The sequence below is a fragment of the Pseudopipra pipra genome, chromosome 1 (assembly GCF_036250125.1).
Source record: "Pseudopipra pipra isolate bDixPip1 chromosome 1, bDixPip1.hap1, whole genome shotgun sequence".
Taxonomy (NCBI): Eukaryota; Metazoa; Chordata; class Aves; order Passeriformes; family Pipridae; genus Pseudopipra; species Pseudopipra pipra.
This window is the reverse complement of record NC_087549.1, coordinates 101,825,209-101,850,414: the sequence shown is the minus strand read 5'-3', so window position 1 is coordinate 101,850,414 and position 25,206 is coordinate 101,825,209. Positions and strand designations below refer to the sequence as shown.

The window sequence follows — 25,206 nt, the reverse complement described above, 5'->3', positions numbered from 1 at the left end:
TAACATGTTGTTATTCTCAATATGACAAAAGTTGTACTTTTAATGCCAAATTGGTTAATATATTTTATAAAATACAATGAAAGGCAGACCTCTGACTGCAAGGATATGTGGAAGTTTGCTTGGTGCTACATCCATCACTTTCAGGTAACCCCTTTCCCAGCCAAGTGCTGCCTATGCATCCTTAGAAACACATTTCCTGCCAAAGCAGCTGAACAGATCACCACTTCTGAAAAACTGAAAGGTACTCTCTAGATTTTCTTAGATTCTCATTGAGATAAAATTAAAACTTTTCTGGTACATTTAGCAGAACGGTGACCAGATCTCTGTACTGAAAGTTCTATGCCTCAAACCTGGCCTCCAAAGAATGACCTTGAGTGGATCTATGTTTGTTTCTGGTAGGAAATATAAAGTTTTACTGTTATTAATACTAGTGATCCCTGCCATTCTAACACAAAACCTGAGCTGCATTTTTTTTCTGCAGTGTATGTTTGCCTTGCATTTTGTGTTCCTTTAGACCTCCAATGTGCTTATGCAATGCAAAAGGTGTTACCAGGGGCATGATTTAAAGAAGACAGGGTGGTGCAAGCAGACAGAGGCTTTACAATGTAATATAGCCTACACTGGTCGCAGAATCTGATGATGGTGTGTCAATAACTTGAATCATAACACTGTATTAGGAAAGACAGCTTTTTAACTTATAAAATGAGCACTTCTGCAACAGAAACAACTGTCAGACAAATATAGAACCCTGAAATGTCATTTTTATGCTCTTTTTTTCAAAGTAATACTACACTTTAAAGTACAGCAGAACATAATGACAGTTTTAAAGAAAAAAAGAACAGATTTGATTTTAAAGACTAGGTATAGGAGAAGTGACTCAGACCTGATCTCAGGGACACCAGAAGGGATTCAATTTACTGCATTTGTATTACTTCTGATGTAGTCCAGGATGACTGAAATCAGGATCTAGCAAACTTAAGAATAAACAAGCACAAAAATATCCTTCATTGAACACAAAAAAAAAAAAAAAAAAAAAAAAAAAAAGGAGAAAAAAAAGGTACATAAAGCAAAAAGGTACATAAGCACAGGCACATAGTTTCTTGAAATGCTTTCTGATGCCTGATCCAAGCCCAGGTACTTTCAACCAGTGTGAACAGAGGCTCTACAACTCTGCAAGGATGTTCAGGGTGTCATTGAAGAAAACTCTGGGGTGGAAGGAGCATATACTACTTATAATGCTGATCCTGGCAATGCTTGTATATACTTTGTCAGGCAAGAGAGTAAATAGGCACGAAGTCAGAGAAGTATTCCAAAATATAGCAAGAAAAACAAGACAGATTTTGAAGACCAGCATGAGAGTTCTGATTTGGAAGTAAAGCTGCATATAAATTTAGTTATTTGTTTAGATGAAAAATTACATGGAGCCCTAGTCCTTGTCCTCATAAACAAGGTAGTTATGGTACTTCTATCAAAGGAAGGTTTGCATCCACTAAGGGAGTTGTTGAAAAGTAAAGGATTTGGTGCTTTAGTGATTCATGCGAAGCTGGAAGGATACAGAACCAAAGAATATATTGCCACTGAAAGATAGAAAACAGGTAGAAACACTCTTTCTCAGCAGCATACTTGACCAAACTGAAATATAACAATAATAAAAAAATGATGGTTCAGTAAAATCTCCATGTAATCATAATTCTTTAAGATTAGGAGTATCTGACAAAAACTTGCCCAGTTTTGGAATGTCTTTGTGTTATTTGGCAGAGAAAGGAGAAATGGCAGGGATCGCAGCCACAAGAAAAGCCCTTTGCTTTGGTCCATATATGTTGCACAGTCATTCCAAAAGAGAAAGGCAAAGAAGTACAGCCTGCTTCAATTTCCCTGCACTGCTTTAGTTTCTGATATCAAATACACATTTCTAATTGGGCAAAAAGATCTTTCTGTGGTGGCCAGCAATCACTTCTTTCTATTGCAGTTTCAATAACTGCTACACTTCATGAAAAAGCAATTTCTTCAGCTTTCCAATATGTGTATATTGCTCGTACCTTTTATCTCCAAATACATTTTAATCAGTGCCCATAAAAATACAAACCATCCTTTTTCATCAAATTTTGTCTTTGTAGAAGCTGTTGCTGGCAGCAATGCTAACACTTTACTCGAATTTCAAGAAATGGCTAGTCTAATAGAATTATGGCAATGATGCGTGGTAGTTGCTCTTCTACACTCACTACATTCTGCTCATCTAACGTCTCAGCTATGTGCCATGTTACTCACTTTTTTACCTAAATTATTATGCAATCTTGCTTCTCACTATTTAAAAATTTCCTCATTTCACCTTTAATACCACTAAGCAATGACAACTGAAGTAATTCCTAAAATGATTTGTGCTTAGTTTCTGGAATCTAATCAGGTAACAGGCCATACCAGTGTCTGACTGATTGCTGTGCACTTGGAATTACTCTGAATATCTAGTTCGGACATCTGAAACAATTACAATTTTCCAGAGACAAGTAGTGAGCAAACAGTGGTTATAACAAATATAAAAACACTATTTCAGTATTGGCTAACAAAGGGATTTATGAATTTTTTTTACCAGAAATGTAAAGATACTATTTTGTATCCTACAATAGAGAGATTGCAGAGAAACTGGTGAGAAAGTTTATGTTTAATAGTATCATACTGTAATTACACAGTAGAATTTAACCACACAGCTGTGAAAACAGTTATGGTGAGACACAATTATGAGGCATCTCAATCCCACATAGGTAGTGAGATGAATCCTGCTGTCTTTGCTAAGTCTTTTTCCTGAGAATACCACTGAGCTAGGCACATGTTTCTCTGGCCTGTTGCTTCAGTGCAACAGGATTGTTCCTAAGCCGTTTTACAATGTTTAGGAGCTACAGGTTCCCTACGCATGGTGCTCAGGGCAAAGACAAAGCCAGTCATGAGTGCAGAAGCAGCATGAACTCCTTGGTATGTTGTTGCAGAGAGCCAGCCTATTCCTGTGATGGAAATGCAAGGCACGGTCCTTCCCCCTGGCATAAAGCAGTGCTGCAAAAATAAACCCAAACCATATATGCTTTTCTAAAATGGGACTATGTATCAAAGATTGGTATTTTAATCCTCAAGTGGCTTGTGGAGATAGAAGTCACTGCCAATGGGCTAGCACAGATTGGGCTCCTTTGCACATGCAGAATTGGACTGAAGGGCTGAGGAGGGGAGAGGAGCCACGTATGAAGCTGAATCCTGAGGAAACTGGTCATCAGTATGTTAGAAGATAATGTGTCATTAATGCATTGATGCCCCTGGGAAATGGTTATTTAAGGACCTCAATGTGATTTGAACCGTGATTGAACAGTTCAGTATGGTAGCAGTGACCTAACAAGTCTTTAGGTACAGAAATGCTCTGTAGTTACAGTACCCCCCTATAGCACAATATTAAGACTAGGCAAGAGCTCAAAAGAGCTTCACAAAATGGAGTCCTCCTAGCTGTTGCACTTTATCATGGATATGACCAAAACATAAAACATCCTTTTAAAATAATCTCTATCCTGGTAGACAAAAAGTGACTCAGGATCTAATGCATAGGAACTAGGATTCCATAGCCCTTTCCTAAAAGGACTGTAATTGTCCAAGATGAGGCCTCTAGTAACAACAAAAAGCATGCCCATTTTTGCCACAGGTCTTGCTTGCTCCAATTTATTCAGTACTTATTGCACCCAGAATAAGATAGCAAAGGGTCTGAGAGATCCCTATCCAGATTATTTACAACTAAACACAATCAGGTGAAAGCTTCTCTCATATTTATTAAAAAAAAAAATGTGCCCAAGAGAAGCTCTTTTCCGCCTATACTCCCTTTGGTTATTATTTTGTAACTCTGTATAAGCAAAGTTTCACTGCACCTGGTAAATATCTATGGGGGCAGGATGACTCAGTCACTTAAATATGTAGCATGGTTCCCCCTATTTCTGCGTTACAGCAACACCCCAGTCTGACTCTGAGCAAGTCACAGGCTGTCTTTCAGATGGTATTTAATGTGAGGTTCTCACTGCTTGCTAAGAAAGATCCCCTGGCACTTTTCACAAAAGTAGGGCTATTAACCTCTCTGACCTGACCATATTCCACTATTCATTAAGCACCATGGGGGGAAGAACTAGTTTAGTACTGACTGAGAAGGAATAGTGCCACCCACTAAAGCAAAAACATCACACTTAGCAGCAGCCTGAGTATATACGTACATAGACATATGTGTGTTTATAGTATATATACACACAGTGTATGTTGAACAGAAACCAAGGAGTAATCTGATGTGGTAGTTATAATTCACTGTGTCTTAGATTAATGTGTTACATCGTTCAGTGGCAAAACTGACAAGATGTTACATGATCATGTTTAGTCACATTGGGTATGTTGTAAACCAAATAAAGAATTTTCTCTGATGCTCAGAGTTTCAGCATCCAGGGAGAAACCCCTAGTCCATGACTGCAGCCTTAAACTGGTGAATTTATACCAGCAGAAAAGCAAAGCAGAGGAATGAGGCCCACGTTATTTCTCCCATCCCACTGTTTCCTCTCTACATTATGGCTGCTAAGAACAACTTTTCAGCTTGATATGTTTTCTTTCTGCCAGCTGCCACCTTAAATTAGCTTTTCTTGTGCAATTTGGTAGTAAGGATCGTTGGGTTCATGTCAGGAGATACATTTAACATGCTTCCAATACTCCAGCATAAGCAGCTGTGACATGCAGGCAACTCTGAACATCCACAACCATCACCATCAATTACCCCCTTTATTAATCTGACCTTGCAGTGGATACCCAGGGAGAATTTCACTGTCAGTCTAACATTTCACAGCTTCCTATGTTTCATTAATATATACATACATATTTATTTATTTATTTATATATATGTGTGTGTGTGTGTTGTGTTTCACATTTCACTTGTTTTCTGCCCTCCCAAACACCAGCTTCTTAATTTTAGCTGCTTTGGTATTAAGACATAAATCACTTTTTTATGGCTGCTGCACCATTTTTCTGCTAACAGCTGCCATATTGCATTAGGCTACATTATACATGATGAAGAATGAGGGAGAGGTGGAGCACAACATGTGCAGCCTAACAAATTTATTATGCTGTTCAGTTGACAGGCTTATTCATCTTTCAACACTGAGAGTACAGTAAGTCCCACTAACCCAAACTAACAGCACTCCGGGAAAATGTTAAGAATGTAGATTATATACAAATCAGTAAACTCTGATACTGTGTATTCAGCTTGAATAATCTACTCCTTGATAATGGAACCAATGTATTTTAGGCATCTGTTACCCTTAGGATGCTTTTATGGAAAGGCATTTATAAATTCAATTTCCAAGCACAGCACAAAACTGTATTGAACAACGAAACTGTTCAGCTTGTGATTATGTTCATACAGCTCAAAAACACTCAGGACTTGTCTACACTGCAAGCTGTGGGGTGACACAGAGATACCATATCTCAGCTGAAGTAGCTTATGGCTTCCTAGTGTAAAGTGGGCATTCCCTGGGCCCACATTTTGGAAAAAGGTGTGTACCCACCTAGAACAATGCAGGAAGTCCCTAGGGTGCCAGAATTGCTTCTCTCCCTTGCCTGAAAAGTCAAGCCTCATTCCTGTGTTTTGAAGAGATCATCCACAGTCTGAACCATCCCCAGTCATGTTTATCATTTCAGCGCAGCTGGGCTTCTTTGATATTAGCACATATTTTTAAAATGGGCTGTAAAACCTGGCAAATGTGGAAACCTGTTTAAAAGCTTTGACCTCAAACCTGTCAGGAGTTCTTACAGCATTTTTATTGATTCCTGAAGTTGGCATTTCCAAGTGGAATTCTTCCAACAGAAGAAACAGTCGCTTCTACATGAGAAAGAAACAGAAAGTAATTAAAATATGTAAATTTGGAGTCATAGTATAGAATATTTAAGTTATAATAGTACAGACTGTAGAAGATTTCATAAGTGGAACAAAGTTTTAAGAAGCTCTAAAAAGAAATACTATTCTTCCTTTCTCATGTAAAGCCTCCTGCAGCTTCTGTACTTATTGGGAGTTTCTTAAATCACAGCATTGAGACTCCCTATTAAGGAATAAAAAATTCAAATTTTTACAATTCAACCTTTTACCTTATTATCTACTGTGGTGTTCATAGTGTGGGGATACTGTAAATCATGTAATAATGTTAATTATGTTCAAATGCTCATTGCAAAGGTTTTAATAGTGATCTCTGTAACTAGAAACCTTATTGATCATGCCTACATTTGTATGTATAGTCACTTAGTGCTGGCTGAAACACCTAAATCCTAGCCTGGCTTGTACGGAAATCTGAGTAAAACCTGGGCTGGACTCCTAAGGAAAAAAAAATCTTGTTTGGGTGCTTCTCAGAAAGTGTTAAATGTCTCCCCCTTCCCCTCAAGAAACTAAAAAGTTGAGCAATACTCTGTATTATTTTATAGAACTATAAAGAAAAATTATTGAATCAAAATTTTGTACAAAGTAAGCCATGCTGGTTTGCATTTAGAACATTTGCAAAACAATGCCCGAAAGAAGACTTTGGCAGATTTTTTGTTTCCCATCAGGATATCAGCACTATTGTACCTAATGAGGCCCTCTTATTTCTTATGTTTTCTGAGACCTATATACAATTATTTCAGTCTCTGCTACGTCAAATGGTTCTGTATTTAACACACACACTTTTAGAATACTAGTCTCCTTTTTTGTGGTTATTTGACTTTTATTGGTTTGGGGGTTTTGGGGGGGGCAGTTTGTTTTTTTGTTGGGTGAGGGTGTTGTGTGGAAACAGTCTGTGGACTTGGGACAAACTGGAGAGATCTGTTTAAAAATTCACAATGCACCAAAGCACAGATTTTGTGCTTTCCATCTCTGTTACTAAGCTGTGCAGGTAGCCAGGATTTTCCTTCATGAAAGTTTTTTCATGATCCACAAATCATTTATACACAGAGCTGAATAAGCAAGGGTCAATACCATGTCACAATATTTGGGCAATATCTCAGAGGGTCTTTCTCTGGCACATGGGAGTTAAAGCTCCTGAAAATTTAGATTTTTTGCTAAGATTTAAAAGAGCATTGGACACCACTATGTTCGGTCAAATTTGCTGGCTGCAGTGAAAAATAAATGAGACCACATTTTTTGTTCTCTTCGTCTTTAAAATTAAGTTCATGTGAGCTGCCTTCTGCACTAGCATACACGCTCAGAAAATCTGCAGTTACAGCTTACCACTACATAGGGGTGTTATTACTCACTCCCTCAGTGCAGCCATACAAGACCTAAGCACATTTTGCTTTGAAGAGGTTAACCATCTCTGAACCTTACGAAGTGTTTTGAGTGTTAATGGTCTCTGTTCAGTTCTGTATTGCTTTGAAATAGACCAGCTTATGCATCTGTTTATTTGAACTTAGATTAGCTAATGCAGTTGTTTATTTTTCCTTAACTAGAGCACTAAAACACTTATTCTATATAGTTTTAAACATTAATTCCTAAGAAACACATTTTGTCAGCGTAAGAACTTGGAAAAAGTTGCTTGCTTTGAGTGGGAAGAGTAAGAAGATTTTATCCACATTTGGGTCTTATTGTTTTATTGTTTTAAAAGTGGAAGAGAAATGACAAAATCTTAAGACCATTACCTATGTGCAAAATTATTTGGTTTTTGATTTTTTAACTTAGTGAAATGCATGAATTTATTTAAATTTTGTTTGGATAAAACTTTCCCTTGACACTATAGTCTATCTATTTTAATTTGGTTTACTGCCTGGATGCTTTGCATAAAGCCACAATAAAAAAGTACACTCTCCAGCTATACATAAGAAGATTGTTAGCTAACCACTTTTTAACCTTTCCATTCCTATGTAAGGAAGCATCATCAGTATCAAAAAGCTTGCTCTAATTTCCTTGCAAGGAACAATCTTTATAACTACAGAATGAAATTTTTGTGTTAAAAGAAACATTTTGAAACATCAGAAAAGAGCATATTGATTGTTTTCAAACAGAAACTGTCCAGTTCTCATTTTGCATTAAGGATTTCTTTTGAAATTTACATATATTCATCTTTAATGAATGTTAAAAATCCTACATGAAATGTCTTCTGACCTGAAATGACATTTCTTTCAAATTTGTGTGTTGCTGTTTGGCAAGAAAATAGACAAATTTTAATTCTGGGTGGACCAAAAGAATTTTTTTTATTGTTGTTGATTTTTTGGTTTGGCTAGCAAACAAATACAAATAAATAAATTTTTTATACAGCTCTAGCCTTCAGATATAACTTCATCAGCAAAACTCTCCTTTCAGTTTTACACATGTAAACAAGTAACTGTATTTGTTTTCACAGGGTTACATCATACTTATGCAAGAGAAAAAGAAGCAAGATTTCCTGTCAAAATCATAATAATAAAAAAAGGTTAAAAAAAGGAAGGAAAAGAAAAACAAATAAGTGTAATAGAGTCACATCTCTCCTGTGTGTTGCTTGACACAAGCTGAAACAAAACTGGCTTGAGACTCTGCAGAAGCATAGTTTGGAAGCGAGAAAAATAAATTGAATCCTGCAGCAGTAGAGCAACTCCCCCAGACACTGTGCTGGGAGGAATCAGGGGAGTTTCAAGGGGCTGTGTGTGGAAAAAAGGATTAGGAAGAGCCAGTGGGACTTGGCCGACCTTTCTTAACTTCCTGACCCCCACTTTCCACCCCTGGGAGCCGGGTTCTGGTTGTGGGAACAACACCTGCCTTTCCCAGCCCCATCTCCACAGGGGCTACTGCTGCTTCCCCACGGGTATGTAGGGCCAGAAACGACTACAGCAAGGGGAAAGTCTCCTGTGCTTCATCTGCCCTGCTCTGGGGTCCACAGGGAGGGAGTAGCAGTGGGGTGAAAAACATCTGATGTGTGGTGAGCAATGTGATTCATCGCTGAAGGTTTTTCTACAATGCCACCAAGCAGAGCATCCAGCCCCATCTCCTTGAGTAAGATCTCAGCTGGTGGGGTCCCAAGGGCCTGAACCAGAAAGACAACACACAAACAGAAGCTGCTATCATCTTTAACTGTGCCCAAAGGTGGTTTTGGGTCACACAGGTGGACAGCAGAAGTTAGCCACTTGTCTTTTCGAGTCATCTATAGCTATACCATCAGTATTTCCCTTACAGCAAATGTTTAAAGCTATAAGCTACAAGAAATAGATAGGACTGGACAACATACACAAACTGAATACTGAATGCACTTTCTGTATCACTCTATATCTCTTACTGTAATGCAAAGAACTATAATAAGTTACACACATATTTTAATACATGTGTGCTACAGACTGAAAATGTATCCACACTTGGGTCATCACCTATATTTCTGTCAATTTCTATACAGACAGATTTTCATATATAGTCCTATGGGTGCACTCTGAGCACGTGTGAGTCTGTACACATTTATCTCATGTGCACATTGGTTATCCTTAAATTCCTGCTTAGAGGAATATCATTTACCCTACAGTTGTTATAAATCACATACCATATGATGTGTCAACACAGTGGTCATAAATGACCGAGTATCCATACAAAACACAGGCCAGTGACATCACTACTATCAAACATTTTGGCCCTGTAAGGTTGATTGCAGACCCAGGGCAAAAGCTGAGAGGATTTCTGTTGAAGCACACTTTCTCTCCTTCCCTGCTCTCTATTCTTCCCTTTTGTTTTGCCCTTCCAGTTCTCCTTTCTCCAGCTCACCTTTTCCTTCTTCTGAGTAATACAACTATTACATATTTTTCCAAGTGTATAATGCCTAATCAAATTAACAAATCCTTATGGTAGCATTACCATAGTTCTTTTTATATCTCTCTTCTGTAATATTTCTCTCATTTCTATGACTTACATAGAAACAATATTTACATTTATTTGCTTTTTTTCAACAGGAAACTATTAGATTATTTGTCATGTAAAACAAGAAAGGCTTGTAAATGTCCAGATACAGGACAATTAAAAATAATATACAAATATTGTGTTATAACACAGATACCCACACATATTTTGTATATCAAAACACAGGAAAGGTGTTTTAGCAAGGTTAGCTTGCAACTTGCCATTGCATCTCTGTGCTTGCCTAGCCTAGTGTCAAATCAAAGTTAATTAAGTTACTGTAAAAGTCAAGTCTTCCTTTCTGGTTCCCTACTTAACTTAGTAAGAGAGAAAAAAACTGCAGCTTTGGATCCACCTTAATTACAGAAGTTGTATGTTTCACAGAATCACAGAGTATTATGAGTTGCAAGGGGCCCACAAGAATCAAGTCCACCTCTTAAGTGAACGGCCCATATGGGGATTAAACCCATGACCTTAGTGTCATTAGCACCATGTTCTATCCAATGGAGCTAATCTCAGTTGTTCTCTCTTCCATCATGACTCCTGCATAATGTCAACCCACCTTCATGGCACTATGAGGAGTAGATTCATAAACTCCTTGGCCTTTAGGAGCTGTGGGCACTACAGGCAGAGCAGATAAGGGGAGGAAGCCTGCTCCCACCTCACGTGTGCTAGTGGGCAATTTGGATAAATCAGAAAGGAGATAACAGACTTAAAACACAGAAACACTCCTAACCTTTCATTGGCCTTTATTATTCATTATTTTATTATTACTATGTGCTGTATATATATTCCTTTTATTTTAATAAGTAGAATGTAATAACGCAATTAAGATATAGTGTGAACATACAATTATTCAATATTGAATTCTACATGCAAGTACTAGAACTTGAAGCGGAAAATTATTAATGCAAATAAAAACTGGATAGGTTGATGTCTGCAGATAACTACAGGTTTTGAGATAAACAGTGAAGCAACTCACTGTCTGAAGAATCAGCAATGGGAGGGAAAGAACTGTCAGAATATCAGATCTTGGTGGTTACTGCAATGCCTATTAGGTAAATAAGATTTGGATCTGTCTAGAAGTATAAGAGAAGCAGGACGGGGAGAGACCTTCATTCTGATTTTGATCTTGCATCTTGAGACCTGTCCATGTCATGATTTTTTGTCTTGGTACATTTCTCTTCACACCTGCTGCCCCTTCCCCATCCTTGGAAGGGCAGAAGTTGGCAGTAAGCACTTATTTAGGTGCCTGGTTGTTGGGCCCCTGTTACACGAGAGCATATTCCACACAGGCTATGGTCATAGGTCTGATCTAGGAGTGGTACGTTTCTTGTAGAGTAAGAGATCTTGAAAAAAGTGAGTTGAGGAGTTCCCAAAGTGAGTTGCCCCAGGTGGTAGTTAGGTTAATGCCATAAAAGTGAAAGCTCTTTTTATGAGCCTTTAGTGAGAAATAAAACTGCAAATAAGTTGCCGAGATTGTTTTCAAGAAGGCAGGTCCAATAAGTTCTTATATCTCTATTTCAATAACAACACAGAAACCTGCTGATTTACTGCAATGTGTTTTTAGAAACTTTGGGATGCTTCAGGTGGCTACAAGTAATGCTGGAGCTTTAAGCAACAAATGCTTGGATGAGCTCAAACATTCCGGGTTTTCCTGTGCTTAATATGTTGCATTGCTATCTTGGTATGTAATGTCACAGATGGTAATATTAGTCATGAAAGAACAAAGAAGCCAAGTCCATAGAAAAATTAAGGTAGTGGAGAGGCAGAGAGAGAGAAAGGAAAGAAAGGAAAGAGAGAGTAGTGAATGCCTACAGCAAACAAGTTTTATTTTAAAGATTCTTTGTACACACTGAACACCTCCTCAAGAGCTATGTGTTGCTAAGAGTAGCCATAGAAGGCTATAAATCCTTAACCTGGCTTGTATCCACTGCAAAAAGTAGAGTAAGTAGTGTGGTGAAAATACTTGGAAATTAATAGATGAACTTAATTTAACAATGGGCAGCCGTCCCACAAATTCCCATGCAAACTGGTGGTGGCTTCCTCCTTTTTTTTTTTTAATTAACTCTCCAGCCCTTCTCCAACAACAAGATTTAGAATGTTTGTGTCTAACTTCTTTGTGCCTTTCAAATGTCTTTTTTAACTATTCACATACAGTTCACATTATGTACCATGAAGGGCTTAAGGGAAACAATCAAAATTATTAAGTTCAAGTATGAAAAGAAAGACTAGAGCAGTGATCGAAGGCAAGTTATAAAGCCCACAAAACTACATTTACTGTATGGAGTTGTGAGGGAGCCTCTTCCAGCTCCACATACAGCATGCTCACTAGGGCTTCTGCTTGCTAAGTTAACTCTTTCCATGATCCGAGGAAGTAGAGCTCATGTTAAACAAGGTAGCACACTTCCATGAAAGAAACATACATCTTGAGCAATTTCTAAAGTCAGATTTGCACTACTATTGAAACAATTTCAAGTGTAGAACTGTACCAGTGAAATTGCCCTTCTAATTTCTGAGTCATTTAAACATTTGGGAAGACATTGAGAAAGATAACAATTGGTCCAAAGAGCTATAAATGGACTCAAATGAGAAATTTTGTGAAAGAGGAGTAAAATATTTCACATGTAGTAAAATGTAACCATTTGTTCATAAATTCAGCTTAGAAACAGATTTCCCACTTTTCTTTTACACTTTCTCACTTCACAGAGTCTGGAGTATATATCGACAATTTGCAGGAGTTTGGTAGTTGAATTCTCAAGAAGGAAGGACAGAAAAGTGTGGCTTACAGGTGTGAATAAGGCAATACAAATGAACAAACCTATTTTTAGGAGGAGCAGTAGGGAAAATTTCCAACACTGATTTTATTGTGCTGTGGAATTCAGTCTTCAAGTGAAAGGGTAGATGCCTAAGAGCCTGAGATAGAAAATACTGTATACTGAGAGTACACTTTCACTGGCAAGGAAATGCATACTTTAATAGGTCTTTTCCATCTCTGTGATACTATAACTTGGGGTTGTTCCAACAAGTAAGGTAAAAGGAAAGATATATTGAACATCTCTTTCATAAAGCACTTGACCTATCTTGGCATATACAGACATATATATTAAAGCTATTTTGTTTTAAATATTTTACTATTTGGAAGGAAATTTGATCATTCTCCAGAGACTGGACAAATATAGTGAACACAGAAACAATGGCAAGTGTTGCCTTCTCCCTTTAATACTATTTATTTTATAATCCAGACTTGACAGTCTTGCTGAACTGCCTGGATTTCCTTGAAAAAGAAAGAGCAAACTAAGTTCTATTGCACATGATGATTTTGTAATCTTCCTCACATTTGTCATACATCACTCTCATTGTCTGTACCCAATGCTTTTACATAGCCATAAAGCAGAAAGTTAGATTTTCATTTATTACTTTGTTTTATTCTATACTTAAGGGCTAAGACAGAAATCTACAGTCACTTCTCTGATACTGCAAGAACTTAAAAATACACAGAAATTGGGCCCATTCAAAGCCTTCTATTCAACTGAAAGACCAGAACGTTGATAAACTTTTTTAAAGACCCAATTCAACATTTGTCAGAAACATATTTTACTGACATAAAATCAAAGGGTTTACATGGTTACAATGACTGTTTCTGAGTGATTTGGGACAACATAAACATCAACTCAGAAAACAAGAATACAAGAATATTAATCTTTGGTCAACTGCAAATGTATTGCAATTAAGTAACACAACATAGAGGTCCATTCCATGGGGTGTTGTTTCAACGTGCTAGATGCATGAGCACAAAAGTTGACCATTCACAACACTGACATCAGAGGATCCCCTGCCTTCCAGCATTCTCTCTGATGTAATCTGTACGGTTGGACTAACTCAGACATCTTTTCCCGGACCATGAATCTTGTTAACTATACTTCAGGAAAAAGCACTAAGAACTGCTTCTGCTCCAGAACAAACTTCAATCCTTGGACACCAATGTTTATTTCTATTCAGGATTATACTTCTTTCCAGTGAAAAGTGAGATTTTAGAATCTTACTTCTTAAAATAACAAAATGCCAAAAGGTGCGTGGGGAAATAACCTCATTTTCCTTCACACTAGTATGTACAGTTTGTAAGAACTGGATTCACATGGATGTCTAAAGAAGTGGAAGGGTGGAAAAGAATTTTTATGTATGTATATTCAAACAATGTAGACTTTATGAAAATCTATCAGGAGAGAAAAAAAAATATGAAAGCAAGAAAAAAAGAAACTGAAAAAAATACAACATGATCTTGACCGCCTTCCAGTGTCAGAGGTATTTAATGTGTCAGTGGCCAGCTGACTGCCCAGCACATATCAGGTTGTGGGACATGGTTCTATTACCACGGATCCCAAAACCCATATTACTATAAAACACTTAGTTGGATATTTAAGTAATTTCAAGAAGTATTTCTCCTGTAGCTTAAGAATGAATACTATGACAGTTCTGAAGATTAGATGTCAGAGTTAACAGTACATGACAGAGTCCTGTCAGAGAAGGTGTTCTTACAGCACAAGAAATATAGTTACCCACTGTAAGTTTACTCTAGGTAGTAAAGAAGGTTAAATGTTCTCTTTTGTGACATTTCAGGATTTGACACACATGAACAATATCCTAAGGATATTGTCTTTAATATTCCAAGTTGTAGATAGTTTCATTTTCTTGAAAGAGATTTGAGCCTTCTGTCTAAACATTTGTGTTTGTGGAGAATTCATACCACTGGTTAGAATATATTACTTAAACAATGGCCTTAGAATTACACAGAAAATAAAACAAACCAAAAAGCCTCAAAGTTCTTCTACTTCTATATTTTTCCTTTTTTTTTTTTTTTTTTTTCATTGGGATCCATAGAGTAATATTACTTCCTTTACACAGGATTGTAATTCTATCTGGTCCTGGAGGGAATAGGAATCCTTTTCTCTTCTTTGGTAAGTCTAAGATAAAAGATCTGGGGTTTCTTCACCTGATCTGACAGTCATAATCCCAGAGACAGCGTGGCATGCATCGCGTCTGGGTTTCTTTGCTATCTCAGCATCACTTTGAGGAACAATGGAAAACATGGACTATGAACACATAGATCAAGGAACTTTCTGAACTTTATATCATTTATCAACTCACAGGTGAGGTCACAAGATACAGATGGGTTACATGTGGTTTTTGTCGACTGTCCTGATAGCCAAAGATGTCAGCTGCTGGCCCTTGAAGCTGTGCAAGAAAGCTACCTCTACATGCAATTTTTCTGTATGTGCCTTAGTGAAATTGCTTTGACAGAGCTGGAGAGCTGTAGGTCTAGAGGAATCATCACGTTTGAGGTTTTGCTGTTTCAATATTGATCACTACTGCTTTATTCCAAAAGGTGCTAAACAAAACATTCTTGATTGCATGATCAGCTTTCCCTCCCCTCCCCTCTTCTCTCTGTACTCTATTCTCTCCTTAGGTTGAACAAGAGAGCAAAACTAAGGTAAGAAAATGGCCTAAAAAAATTTTGAGGATAGATTTTTGGTAAAGAACCCATATTGTATGTTCCACATGGCTGAATACTAACTAATGGGCCTTTCTTGGACTTAAAGAGGAGAATTGACTAGATGAGCCTCTAAGGTCCCTTCCAACCTACATTTTTCTGCTGTTCTATGTGATACAAACCCCCCTGTATTTCACAGAAGAAAGGTGGGTCTGTGTTTCTCCTGAAAATGTCAGTCTGTGAAATGATTCAGTAAGGTACATGACAGGTTAAAGAGGTGGTAGGTCCAAGACTCTTTGCAACACATTCTGGCTTTGGCCATCCCCAAGCATCCTGGACCTCTGGGGAGAAAGGTGTGGAGAGATATAGTTAAAGCATGGCAGTTCATGCAGGCCCTAAAGATGTCAGAGGCATGACAACAACACAGACTTAGATACCTTTTTTGTCTGCATTGTATAGCAAATCATCCATACATTTGAGCACAACCTGCTGCACTTTTGCCCTGCCACACGGCCTGTTGTAAGAGGGGGCCTGGCTGTCCTGCAGCTGTGGCTTCCAACTCTCTTTATGCCTTTTCTTAAGGGGACATGAGGGCCAAGGAAAACCTACCTGGTTGAGGCTGTAGGCCAAGGGAACACTGTTGACAGATCAGGGCCAACCTTCCTGCTGAGACTCTCAACAGAGGAGGAAACAAAAGGCACATATGGCTCATATGCCTGTGGCTTTTCTTGGACTAACTTGATCCCTGAAGCCTGCAGGAAAGCAGAGCTGAGGAGGCAGACTGCTCCAAAAGTAAATGCCGCCTGGGGACTTGGCTGGGAGTTAGACAGACATGTTACAGATCCAAAGTGTAAATCTAAAATTTTGAAATAAAGTTTGGAATTTTCCCGAGAAAAGCTTGGCCACCAGGAGGTCTGGCTGTAATGCCAATGCCAGAGGATGCAGTAAAAACTGGACTGAACTTCAACAAGCAAGATATTCCCTGATTGCCAGTGATTGACAAGCCTGGCTTCAGCTCCACTCCTTGAACATACCAGAATAGCTATGAGAAAAAGGCACCTACTGTAAAAAATACAGAAGTTCAGTGGGTGGTGAGTCTGCTTTTCACTCAGGAACCCCTTAGGAGTCAGTTAGGAGCAGCACATAGGTCTCAGTAGCAGCAGAGAGCTTATACAGTTGAGAAAACAAAGTTGAAAACAAACAGCTGCATAATGTATTGCAGTAAGGTTTTCACAGCACAGAGATAGTGGGTCATAAACAAGTCCCCCAGTAACTGGATATTATCCAACAAGGCACAAGGCCTAAAAAGAACTATTTGTTTTTTTACTCTTCATGGGATGAAATGCACACTGCAGGAAAATCCCGTTCAAATCAACATAGCGTCATGGAAACCACGAGACCATCAATAAAAGTACTAAATGGAAAGGGTTATAATAATATATACTTAGCACTTTACATTTTCAAAGTGCTGACAGGACATTAATCCTCAAAATACCCTTGTGAGGGCAAAGGCAGCTTTAACATTTTGAGGTGGGCTTGAGAAACAATTTTTGGTCTCAAATTGATCTGACCTGACTTCTGTTCACTAGGATCATACTAATCAAAGCTAAATCGGAGTATAGTATTTTCACACCAGAGAACATGATGCTACAATGTTTCTCCTTCTCTGAATATGAGAAGCAGAGCCCAGTTGCTGTTTGCTACACTACACATTAATACTAGCATTGTAAAACTGCTTTCTAAGGTCAGTTCTTCCTCTCAGCTTGGGCCTATGGCCCACTGTGTTTATCATCAATGGAGAATCTTATTACATTCAATTACTCTGCTAACCTTTTTCTCATTTAAATAACTATGCAAAACATAGTTGCCAGCAATTCATATACCAAAATATGCAGATTAGCCATTTCTAATGAACTGACAGGAGAATTGCCCCCAAGATAGTCAGGAAGGAAAACAAGTGTTATATTTTATAACTTCAAAGGGCTGCTTTTTATCTTTCACAGATTATTTGTTCAACTGCAGTTTTGAATTAGCTCTGGCTCTCCTTTAGTTCAGGTCAGGGACAGGGAATGGGGGCTGCAGTCAGTTGTTCAGTTTGCTGCACATTTTTGCTCCCATTTTCAGTTGTTTTTATTGGGACTGAGATTCTTCTACTACTTCTGTTACTGTTTATGATCTCAGTAAGTCAAAATGTCATAAATGCTGTATAATCCTGTGTAGCTGTGCAGGATGGATTTAATTTAAAGCATATGAAATGAAGTAGATGGCTATAAATAGAGTACCTGTCTCAAAAGCACAAAGGCTAGGATTTATTTTTTTTTATTAAAAAATAAAAAAGGAAAAAAATTAGTCCAAAATTTTATCTTCAAGAGGACCTTGAGATTAGCTCAGTTGGTTAGAGCATACTACTAGTAACACCAAGCTCATGGGTTTGATCCCCGTATGGGCAATTTACTTAAAAGTTGGACTCGATGATCCTTGTGGGTCCCTTCCAATTCAGAACATTCTGTGAGTCTCTGAAATGATAGAAATGATTCATTAAAACCAAAACTAGGAGAGGTGAGTTGGTGACTGTAGGAAGAGGAAAGATGGAGAAAGAGTAGAGATCTAGAGACCACATAGACATGTACTTCCTAAACATATGTGTTACACTCCAGATTTTAAGCCATAACCTGCCCAGAGTAGTTACATTTTATTTAAGACTTTTTAAAAGCCTTTTTGTTCATTATAACCTCAAATTCGCATCTGGAAAAAGAGTCACACACTTCTCTAAGGGAAATTCTTTTAATTTAGTGAGAAAAATAAGATATTTTGGCAAAAGGTTTTACAGGAGTAAAATACAAGCAAGAAAAAATATTTCACTAAAACACTCATCACAAAAAACCCATTCCACAGAAAAAAACCCGCTACAAATAATCAATATACCAGCTTTAGTAAAGCACAGTTCATTGGTTTTAAGTTACCCATAAGGGAAGGAAAAGAGTAAAAGAAGAACACAGATAAAAGAGTAAAGAGAGATGAAAGACAGAAGGAGAGAGAGGACAGGAAAAGTGGTTACCGACAAGATCTGATGGTTCATATGGTGCAGGCAGCAGGAGAAAAGAGAGAGACAGAGCTCACATGGAGTCTCGTGCATTTACAGAGTTCAGTTTTCCCTCCCAGGCAGGATATCCAGTGCCTTCCAGGCCAGAGTGAGGTGTGCTGTAGTCAGTCACAGGCTCCGGGGGCTTGGTGTGGGTGGGCTACCAGGCAGATCTGCCTTGACTGACAGCCCGGCTGCACCGCCTTCAGTGATGCCATGGGCTCATGTGGGCTGCAGGACCTTCCAGCTCTGCCCTGTGCCCTCAGCAGGCCTGATGTGCAGGCCTTACCATGGACCTGCAGGTCTGGGCCCAGCCCTTCCCCACATGTACACACACACTGACAGTGAGTTGGTTCTGACCCATATCAATAATCCAGTGAGATTCTGATCCTGTGTCTCACAAGCAGTTCAGTGGATATTATATTCAGCCCAGCTGTATGATATGTTCTGCCTGTGTAACCTTAAAATTGAATGAGGAACTACTCAAGAAGCACGTTTTTATAAATACTGAGACAAATAGCATTCACTGTTCTAAACCCTACTGCACATGATAACAGAGCAAGAATGCTCACTATAAGTAATAGGTAACTAAAAAGATCTAAAAAAACCAATCTCACCCCCTCCCAAACAAAATAACACTCACACCAGCACAAAGTGAGATTTCCTGATAAAGGAAAGTCTTACTCTTTTTCAGAATTTATTAGGAATGTTCTTCTCAGAAAAAGAAGTTTGAACTAAGCAATGTCCTTCTTTAGAATGACACACATACAGTGACTCACATGGAAATACCATTGACCACCCATAAGAAGAATACCTAAACAATACATTGGTAGCAAGAATTGTGGAATGAATATGTGCTACCGAACAGTGGCACAAGCAGATGTTTTGTGGAGGCTTATGGGGGATTTCTGCATGGGCATCTAGGAGAGGCAGGGAGACTGTAGTTGTGCTCTATCAGATCTTGCTATGCCGGAGATTCCTAAATGCATCTGTAACATCCAGCAGAAGATTTCTAGCAGACATCTGGGTTGTGTCCCTCTATACTGCTCCACTAAAGAGATACAAATAGAGCTGAGAAATTACTCCAAAATATGTAAAATATTTTAAGAATAAAGTCGTCTTAATTAGTAGTGATAGTGAGAGACTAAAAAGAATTTGAAATGACCAACCACTTCATATCACATATTGGGAAATCACCTCAGTGAATGCAATCCAGCAAGCTAAATGTCCTGACAGTGCCCTAAAATTTCTTTTCTGCTGACAATTGGATGAAAAGCAATGAAAATTCTGTCTGCACACAGGCTATGGGTACAAGAGTTCAGTGACTCAAGCAGATCCCAGACAGATAATAACTACTGCTTTCATTTCTCCAAACTATGAGTTCAGAAGCTTAAGCTGATACAAATAGTGCGTTTTGCCATTGTAAGCTCTCTCTTCTGCTTATCTTCATATTTTATGCTGTGCTTATTGCAGTGGTATTCCTCCTAGGCTACTCTTCCCACAAAACACTCTTGCCAAATTCCTAATGATCCATTCCTCTTGTGTCTTGATATTAAAAACCTCATGCAAGACATGATAAACACTAAGGCAATTAGCTACACCACCTGCCCCATTCCACCTACTTGCCTGATGCTACAGGTGACACCACCACATCAACAACAACTACAAATCTGAATCCAAATCCAGACCAATAAGATGTCCTTCCATAAACTTATTTTTGGCTACTGAATAAGACAATCTTCCTTCTTACATCCTATTAGTTTATCCCAGGAAGTATTTAGAACTAGAAAATGGAAAAGCTTCACTACAAACTATCACAGAAAGATGAAATTTTAAAAAAAGCACAACAAAACACATAAATTGCAAACAAACATATGCCCTTCAGCCAATCGGCATAGCAGAAATCTGGACATTCCTTTGGAAGAAAGGACTTCTATTTTGTGGCAAAACTGAATATATAACTCGTGCTTTCTACTAAGTAAACCCTAAACACTATACATAATGCATATGCATATTTGAGGTTGCATGTTGGCTGGGGGATGGAAAAATATAACCAACCAAAACCAGACATTCCTTGCTTCAAGATGGAAGTACCTATTTACTGTTTTAAGAGGGAACAACTAAAGATCTCCTTACTTAAAACTGTTCCCACAAAAAAAAAGTATATTAGCACAGCTACACCAACTCTTTTGCAAAAGAGTTGAAAAGAAAAAAAAAATATAGACATGTAAGGCAAGTATAGGGTCCCTACATACCACTTATGGAAAAAATATGGTTATTACTGCAGTTCTTTTCCTTCCCAGTTGTTACTAATTTCAGTGAAAATACTTCCACTGCTTTAAGGTACATAAGTCTGATTCAGGAAAATATTTTAAAATACAGAGCTTTAAGAATTTGCATACTTTCAGTGATTTTAATAAGAATCAATGACAAGCATTAATTATTCACTTAGAAATCCTGCTAACCGGGAGCCATAGTGCACTATTTCTGTAACAATGGAATGTAAATAATATTGTTAAGTTGAGTACTGTAAAATTCAGTGGCTATTCTACTGTAGGCTAGCAAACAATACTTTCTGGAGGATTGATATGTGTAATACTATTTAGATCTGTGCAACAAGAGAAGTTACAATACTTATGAGGATAACTATATTACTTAACATAGCACTGGTAAATACTGGAACCACAGACGTTACCTTTATCTTTCCATTATCATGGCACTAAAATCATGGAGCAAATTAAAAAGCTCTTGTGACAGACCTTTAGGAAAAAATCTACGTCAAGTGAAATAATAGAAGAACTTTTACTTCTAGCACTTTTGGAAGAAGTATGAGCTTCGTGCTTAGCACTGTTTCTGATCTGAAAATTTTGTTCAGCCACCAAATCTTTCATTAAAAGATAGTGGGAGACAATAATTTGACACATAAACTTTCTTTCATTTCCTCATCGTAAGAGAGAATTATATGAAACATATGCTCAAATTTTCTAAATTTTGCAGAATCTTTTATTATTAGTTGCTAAAACAGAGTAACTGAAAAAAATTTGGGTATATGGTACTATTTTTTGTGGACACATTGTAAACCCACTGGAAGATTAATTCCAAATTCACTCTCCGGGACACTGTCATTGTTGAACCTTAATTTCTTGTTTCCACTCAATTATAGTTCCTCTCTTAATATCAAATTAGGGCAATTTCTTTAATAATAACTAGATAATGACTCAACTCACACAGAGGCCAAGGCAGTTGGGCAGCAGAATGGAGAACAACTGTGCCCAGTGTTGGATCACATGGTTTCCCCTTTGAACACAGTATCTTGGCATATATAAATGGAAGAAAAGTCTTATTTTCATGGAATCATAGAATTACAGAATTATTTGAATTATTAGAATGGTTTGCATTGGAAGGGACCTTACAGATCATCTAGTTCCAGCCTCCCTGCCATGGGCAGGGATGCCACTCACTGCCCCGGTTTGCTCAGGGCCCCATCCAAACTGGCCTTGAACACTGCCAGAGATGGGGCATCCATAACTTCTCTGGGCAATCTCTTCCAATTTCTCACCAACCTCACAGTAAAAAAAAAGTCTTCCTTATGTCCAGCCTAAATCTACCTTTTTTCAGTTTAAAACCACTGTCCATTATCCTGTCACTTCAGGCCTTGGTAAAAATTTTCTCTCTGTCTTTCTTATGAGCCCCCTTTATACATTGAAAATGCTCCAGTAAGGTCAGCCCAGAGCCTTCTCTTCTCCAGGCTGAACAATCCCAGTTCTCTCAGCCTGTCTTCATAGGAGAGGCGCTCCAGCACTCTGAGCATCTTTCTGGCCTCCTCTGGATTTACTCTAAAAGGTCCATGTGCTGGGGACCCTAGACCTGGATGTAGTACTCCAAGTGGGGTTTCAGGAGAGCAAAGATATTTTCACAAATAACAGCATGTATACATTGTATGCAGAAGAGGCAGACAAAGACACCGTTCACTGTGTAATTATTAGCCAGATCTGAAAACAAAAAAAAATATTTTTAATCTTTGTGGTTAAGCTGTGTGCTCCATTTCCCTTAGGCAAGCCATTTGTTGCACAATTTATGCTAAATGAAGTGTTCTCCAATTCACAGTGTATTGTTTCATAAAAAGAGGGAAAATGCAGATGAAATGTGCCCATCCCTCTGACCAGTTCACATGACACAAGACAACCTTCACCTACCATTAGCAACAGCGCTATAGCTTAGCAATATTTGTTTCTAAATATCTAACCTGAATGCAATCACCAGGCAAGCTGCACCAAGACATTTTTGCTCCTTTAGAAATATGAATGGCTGAAAAGAAAATGTCAACAATAACAAAGAATTCCATACACTTTCTACAAACTGGAATACTTTTGCAGATGATGTAAATCTTTTGTTCTACAGTGGATTGCAATTATCTAAACAAAAGGATTACAACTGCCAACTGATTTTTGGTAGTAATACTGAAAACTGACAGAAGTTTCAGTAAGAGATTTGCCAGTTGGCACAATAAAGAAGGGAAACCCCTCCAACAGGCAGCACATGATAGAATTCCTCCCTCCCAAACACACAGAAGCTGCAGTGCTTACTTGGGATTTTCTTCTTTCCTTTTCCTTACATTGAGGCAGCTTCCACAGCTTATATTCAGGTCCTCAAAACTTGCTCTTGTCCCAGTGCTACAAATGCAGAACAATTATGCTTATGTGAGTGGGCATCAAGAACAGAATCTGGCAGAGAGCATAAACTGAAAATAGCTTGTTTTCCTGACTCATGAGCTCATAACTTATCTCAAACCACTTACTCAGGGCAAAACACCCCTTCCGTTCCCCATGCGCATCCTGTGAGATGGTTCCCACTATGACGCAGCATCACAACTAGCCCTGGGAAACTCTTGTGAAGCATTTGGAGCTTCATCAGCAGAGTAAAGGGTGGCATGGGTCTGCTTAATTTCAGAAAATGGCAGTGTTGGAATTACAGTGTGGTGACAGGATTCATCAGAAGAATTTATTTCCATGCTATGGGCCTGTGGCCTAATGAATTGGAAAATATTTGTCTATGTTCTCTGCTTAAGCTCTAAATTAAGCTGACACCTTTTATTAAAAATGTCAGTTTTATGAACTGAAATACATGACATGCTATTGCCTGATTGATAATATAAGTTTCCTTGCAGTTCTGTGTATAATAACAACATTTTTTTCTTGGCATACATGGGGGCTATAAATTCTCCACAGGTGAAACTCTTATATCCTGAATAGTGATTCAGTATATTATCTGTATTGTTTCTATGTAAATCAACAAGTATATTGATTAATGCTAGCAGGGGTATAGTGCTAAGTTTATATTCTAAATTACAGATTGCTGAATTCTTATTTATCTGTTTACAGTCCCTGAAAAAAAATAGTCTGTTGTCTATTCTTTAGGCTTCTGGCTGATGAGGTAGGGATTTAACATTGCCTCAGTTTTCAAGAAGGGCAAGAAGGATGACAAATTAAAAGGCCTGTTTGTGTCACTGCAGTGACCAGTAAAATTATGGAGATTATCCTGGGATGTATTGGAAAACACCTGTAGGACAACACAGTCATCAGTCACAGCCAGCATGGTTCCAAGACGGGAAAGTACTGCTTGTCAAACCTAATTTTCTTTTATGACAAGGTAACCCACCTAGTTGATTAAGGGAAGCTGGTTGATATAATCTTTGTGGATTTCAGTAAAGCTTTTGATACTGTCTCTCACAGTATCCTTCTGGACAAAATGTCCAGCACACAGCTGGATAAACACATCATGGGGTGGGTGAGCAACTGGCTCAGGGGTCAGGCACAGAGAGTTTCAGCAAATGGGGTAACATCAGGCTGGTGACCAGTCATTAGTGGGGTTTCACAGGACTCCATCTTAATCCCACTTCTCTTCAACACCTTCATGAATGACTTGGATGGAACACTAAGCAAGTTTGCCAGCTGTAGTAGATTGGGAGGAGCTGTTGACCAACTCAAAGGCAGGGAGGCCCCACAGAGAGACTTCGACAAATTGAAGGGCTGGGCAACCCCCAACCCTATGAGCAAAGACAAGTGTCAGATTCTGCACCTGGGATGGGGCAGCCCTGGATGTATGGACAGACTGGGGAATGAGATGCTGGAAAGCAGTGCCATGGAAAGGGACCTGGGGGTCCTGGTCAATGGCCAGTTGAATATGAGTCAGTAGTGCCCTGGCAGCCAGGAGGGCCAACCATGTCCTGGGGGGCATCAGGCAAAGCATCGCCAGCCAGTCAAGGAAGGGGATTGTCCCACTCTGCTCTGCACTGGGGTGGCCTCACGTGAAGTTCTGTGTGCAGTTTTGGGCACCACTATATACAAAATATATAAAGCAATTAGAGAGTGTCCAAAGGACGGCTGTGAAAACGGCCAAGAGCCTTGAGGGGAAGTCACATGAGGAGTGTCTGAGGTCACTTGGTCTGTTCACCCTGCAGAAGAGGAGACTGTGGGGAGACCTCAAAGCTGTCCAGAGCTTCCTCACAAGGGGCAGGCACTGCTCTCTTCTCTCTGGTGACCAATAATAGGCCCCAAGGGAACAGTAGGATGCTGTGTTAGAGAAGGTTTATGTTGGAGATTGGGAAAAGATTCTTCACTTAGAGAATGGCTGGGCATTGGAACAGGGTCCTCAGGGAGGTGTTCACAGTACCAGGGCTGTAAGAGTTCAGGAAGCATTTAGACAGTGCTCTCAGGCACATGGTGTGTTTCTTGGGGCTGTCCTGTGCAGAACCAGTAGTCAGAC

At 38.7% G+C, this 25,206-nt stretch overlaps 1 long non-coding RNA gene across 2 annotated transcripts; it reads right to left on the bottom strand.

The window, feature by feature from the left end:
* Positions 1-19,303: 19,303 nt before the first annotated feature.
* Positions 19,304-23,286, bottom strand: LOC135420634 (uncharacterized). 2 transcript variants are annotated; one of them, XR_010433644.1, is made up of 3 exons: positions 23,240-23,286; positions 23,028-23,114; positions 19,304-19,492 (listed from the first exon to the last, which is right to left on the bottom strand). It is a non-coding gene; the product is annotated as an uncharacterized LOC135420634 (long non-coding RNA). The 2 variants fall into 2 exon arrangements; XR_010433641.1 differs by lacking the exon at positions 23,240-23,286 and having other exon boundaries at positions 23,028-23,233.
* Positions 23,287-25,206: the final 1,920 nt, after the last annotated feature.